This window comes from Arachis hypogaea, chromosome 5, assembly GCF_003086295.3.
Source record: "Arachis hypogaea cultivar Tifrunner chromosome 5, arahy.Tifrunner.gnm2.J5K5, whole genome shotgun sequence".
Classification (NCBI taxonomy): Eukaryota; Viridiplantae; Streptophyta; class Magnoliopsida; order Fabales; family Fabaceae; genus Arachis; species Arachis hypogaea.
Genome location: NC_092040.1, coordinates 77,628,156 through 77,633,330, shown reverse-complemented (window position 1 = coordinate 77,633,330; position 5,175 = coordinate 77,628,156). Strand labels below are relative to the sequence as shown.

Genomic DNA, 5,175 nt, shown 5'->3' with positions numbered 1-5,175 from the left:
GGCCTTGCACTCTCCTTTTGGATTTTCTTCTGTATTGCTTGGAAGAGTACTAGGAGGGAGTTCAGTAATTTTCTTGCTCAGCTGTCCCACTTGTCCTTCCAAATTTCTGATGGAGGACCTTGTTTCAGTCATGAAACTTTGAGTGGTTTTGATTAGATCAGAGACCATGGTTGCTAAGTCAGAGGTATTCTGCTTAGAACTCTCTGTCTGTTGCTGAGAAGATGATGGAAAAGGCTTGCTATTGCTAAACCTGTTTCTTCCACCATTATTGTTATTGAAACCTTGTTGAGGTCTCTGTTGATCCTTCCATGAAAGATTTGGATGATTTGTCCATGAAGGATTATAGGTGTTTCCATAGGATTCTCCCATGAAGTTCACCTCTTCCATGGAAGGGTTCTCAGGATCATAAGCTTCTTCCTCAGATGAAGCTTCCTTAGTACTGCTTGGTGCATTTTGCATTCCAGACAGACTTTGAGAAATCATATTGACTTGTTGAGTCAATATTTTGTTCTGAGCCAATATGACATTTAGAGTGTCAATCTCAAGAACTCCTTTCTTCTGACTAGTCCCATTGTTCACAGGATTTCTTTCAGAAGTGTACATGAATTGGTTATTTGCAACCATTTCAATAAGTTCTTGAGCTTCAGTAGGCATCTTCTTCAGATGAAGAGATCCTTCAGCAGAGCTATCCAAAGACATTTTGGATAGTTCAGAGAGACCATCATAGAAAATACCTATGATGCTCCATTCAGAAAGCATATCAGAAGGACACTTTCTGATTAATTGTTTGTATCTTTCCCAAGCTTCATAGAGGGATTCTCCTTCCTTCTGTCTGAAGGTTTGGACTTCCACTCTAAGCTTACTCAATTTTTGAGGTGGAAAGAACTTTTCCAAGAAGGCATTGACTAGCTTTTCCCAATAGTCCAGGCTTTCTTTAGGTTGTGAGTCCAACCATGTCCTAGCTCTGTCTCTTACAGCAAAAGGGAATAGCATAAGTCTGTAGACCTCAGGGTTAACCCCATTAGTCTTGACTGTGTCACAGATTTGCAAGAATTTAGCTAAAAACTGATGAGGATCTTCCAATGGAAGTCCATGGAACTTGCAATTCTGTTGCATTAGAGAAACTAGTTGAGGCTTAAGCTCAAAGTTGTTTGCTCTAATGGCAGGGATAGAGATGCTTCTCCCATAAAAGTCAGGAGTAGGTGCAGTAAAGTCACCCATCACCTTCCTTGCATTGTTGGCATTGTTGTTTTCGGCTGCCATGTGTTCTTCTTCTTTGAAGAATTCGGTCAGGTCCTCTAAAGAGAGTTGTGCTTTGGCTTCTCTTAGCTTTCTCTTCAAGGTTCTTTCAGGTTCAGGATCAGCCTCAACAAGAATGTTTTTGTCTTTGTTCCTGCTCATAAGAAAGAGAAGGGAACAAGAAAATGTGGAATCCTCTATGTCACAGTATAGAGATTCCTTTAGGTGTCAGAAGAAAAGAAAAGTAGAAGCCAGAAGTAGAAAATTCGAACTTATCAAAGGAGAATGAGTTCGAATTTTGCATTAAGGGATAGTGTTAGTCCATAAATAGAAGGATGTGAGAAGAAGGGATGTGATTTTCGAAAATTAAGTGAACGATTTTGAAAACATTTTTGAAAAACACTACTTAATTTTCGAAAATGAAAGTGGGAAAGAGATCAAGTGTTTTTTTGAAAAAGATTTTGAAATTAGAAATCAAAAAGATTTGATTGAAAACTATTTTGAAAAAGATGTGGTTAAGAAGATATGATTAGTTTTAAAAAGATGTGATTGAGAAGATATGATTTGAAAAACATTTTAAAAAGATTTGATTTTGAAAATTAGAAACTTGACTAACAAGAAAAGATATGATTCAAACATTAAACCTTTCTCAACAGAAAAGGCAACATACTTGAAATGTTGAATCAAATCATTAATTGGTAGCAAGTATTTTTGAAAATGGAAAGAAATTGATTTTGAAAAAGATTTGATTGAAAAATTGATTTGAAAAAGATTTGATTTTGAAAAGATTTTGAAAACTTGAAAAAAATTGATTTGAAAACAAAATCTTCCCCCTTTAGCCATCCTGGCGTTAAACGCCCAGAATGGTGCACATTCTGGCGTTTAACGCCCAAAACTATACCCTTTTGGGCGTTAAACGCCCAACCAGGTACCCTGGCTGGCGTTTAAACGCCAGTATGTCCTTCTTCACTGGGCGTTTTGAACGCCCAGCTTTTTCTGTACAATTCCTCTGCAGTATGTTCTGAATCTTCAATTCTCTGTATTATTGACTTGAGAAGACACAAAGTAAAAATATTTTTGGATTTTTAATAATAAGGATAAATCAAAATGCAACAAGAATCAAATAACAATGCATGCAAGACACCAAACTTAGCAGTTTGTATACTACTGACACTAACAAAATGAAAATGCATATGAGACACACAAAACACTCAAGTCAATTCAATTCAAAGATCAGAGCACGAAAATTATCAAGAATTACTTGAAAATCCTTAAGACTCATGAATGAATGCATGCAATTGACACCAAACTTAAGATGAGACACTAGACTCAAACAAGAAATTTTTGGATTTTATGATTTTGTAATTTTTTTGTGCTTTTTCGAAAATTAAGTGGAAAAGATATCAAAATTCTTAATGAGAATTCCAGGAATCAGTGCAATGCTAGTCTAAGACTCCGGTCCAGGAATTAGACATGGCTTCACAGCCAGCCAAGCTTTCAAAGAAAGCTTCGGTCCAAAACACTAGACATGGCCAATGGCCAGCCAAGCCTTAGCAGATCACTGCTCCAAAAGCAAGATTGATAGAAATCAACAAGCTCTTGTGATGATAAGTTGAAACCTCGGTCCAATGAAATTAGACATGGCTTCACAGCCAGCCAGATTTCAACAAATCATCATGAAACTCTAGAATTCATCTTCAAGAATTTCGAAAAAAAAAATACCTAATCTAAGCAACAAGATGAACCGTCAGTTGTCCAAACTAAACAATCCCCGGCAACGGTGCCAAAAACTTGGTGCACAAAATTGTGAACAATACTTTTCACAACTCTCATAATCCCCGGTCATGAACCCCAAAAACTTGGTGTTCAATACCATGGCATTACACAACTTCGCACAACTAACCAGCAAGTGCACTGGGTCGTCCAAGTAATAAACCTTACGCGAGTAAGGGTCGATCCCATGGAGATTGTTAGTATGAAGCAAGCTATGGTCATCTTGTAAATCTTAGTCAGGCAAACTCAAATGGATGTGGTGATGAACGAAATAAACATAAAGGTAAAGATAGAGATACTTATGTAATTCATTGGTAGGAACTTCAGATAAGCGCATGAAGATGCCTTCCCTTCCGTCTCTCTGCTTTCCTACTGTCTTCATCCAATCCTTCTTACTCCTTTCCATGGCAAGCTTATGTAGGGTTTCACCGTTGTCAGTGGCTACCTCCCATCCTCTCAGTGAAAATGTTCCTATGCTCTGTCACAGCATGGCTAATCATCTGTCGGTTCTCGGTCAGGCCGGAATAGAATCCAGCGATTCTTTTGCGTCTGTCACTAATGCCCCGCCTGCTAGGAGTTTGAAGCACGTCACAGTCATTCAATCATTGAATCCTACTCAGAATACCACAGACAAGGTTAGACCTTCCGGATTCTCTTGAATGCCGCCATCAGTTCTAGCCTATACCACGAAGACTCTGATCTCACGGAATGGTTGGCTCGGTTGTCAGGCGAGCACTCGGTTGTCAGGCGATCAACCATGCATCGTGCAATCAGGAATCCAAGAGATATTCACCCAATCGAAGGTAGAACGGAGGTGGTTGTCAGTCACACGTTCATAGGTGAGAATGATGATGAGTGTCACGGATCATCACATTCATCAAGTTGAAGAACAAGTGATATCTTAGAACAAGAACAAGCGGAATTGAATGGAAGAGCAATAGTAATTGCATTAATACTCGAGGTACAGCAGAGCTCCACACCTTAATCTATGGTGTGTAGAAACTCCACCGTTGAAAATACATAAGAACAAGGTCTAGGCATGGCCGTGAGGCCAGCCTCCCAATGATCTAAGAACTAGATGTCCAAAGATGATCAAAGGATCAAAAGAAATCCAAAGATCCAAAGATCCAAAGATGAAAATACAATAGTAAAAGGTCCTACTTATAGAAAACTAGTAACCTAGGGTGTACAGAGATGAGCAAATGACATAAAAATCCACTTCCGGGCCCACTTGGTGTGTGCTTGGGCTGAGCAATGAAGCATTTTCGTGTAGAGACTCTTCTTGGAGTTAAACGCCAGCTTTTATGCCAGTTTGGGCGTTTAACTCCCGTTTTGGTGCCAGTTCCAGCGTTTAACGCTGGGATTTCTGAGGGTGACTTTGAACGCCGATTTGGGCCATCAAATCTTGGCCAAAGTATGGACTATCATATATTGCTGGAAAGCCCAGGATGTCTACTTTCCAACGCCGTTGAGAGCGCGCCAATTGGGCTTCTGTAGCTCCAGAAAATCCACTTCGAGTGCAGGGAGGTCAAAATCCAACAGCATCTGCAGTCCTTTTTAGTCTCTGAATCAGATTTTTGCTCAGGTCCCTCAATTTCAGCCAGAAAATACCTGAAATCACAGAAAAACACACAAACTCATAGTAAAGTCCAGAAAAGTGAATTTTAACTAAAAACTAATAAAAATATACTAAAAACTAACTAGATCATACTAAAAACATACTAAAAACAATGCCAAAAAGCGTACAAATTATCCGCTCATCAATGACGCACGCATCCGCGTCACCTAAACTTATCACCTACCACGCGATTGCGTGCTGCACGCGTCCGTGTCGCCTATGCCACACATCTTATCCAGATCAGTGCCAAAAATTTTATCTTTTCTTCCTCAATCCTAATTTTTCCTTCCTCCTTTATTACTTACTTCTTCTTCATCTCTTTAACTTCTCATCCTTCTTCACTTCCATTCTATTTTAATTAATTTATTTGCATACTTTCATCCATTGCATTTTAATTTTGTGCATATTTTTATTTTCTTTTCTATATTACTTTTCCATTGGTGTTAAATTTTCTTTTCCAACTGTTGTATCTTTTCTGGTATTATTTTTGTGCTTAATGACTTGTTTTATTCTAATTGGGTATTATTATTCATAAGTCAATGCTA

General features: G+C 38.6%; 1 non-coding gene across 1 annotated transcript; it reads left to right on the top strand.

The window, feature by feature from the left end:
- Window positions 1-753: 753 nt before the first annotated feature.
- LOC112804883 (small nucleolar RNA R71) lies at window positions 754-861 on the top strand. Its single transcript, XR_003203501.1, has one exon. It is a non-coding gene; the product is annotated as a small nucleolar RNA R71 (small nucleolar RNA).
- Window positions 862-5,175: the final 4,314 nt, after the last annotated feature.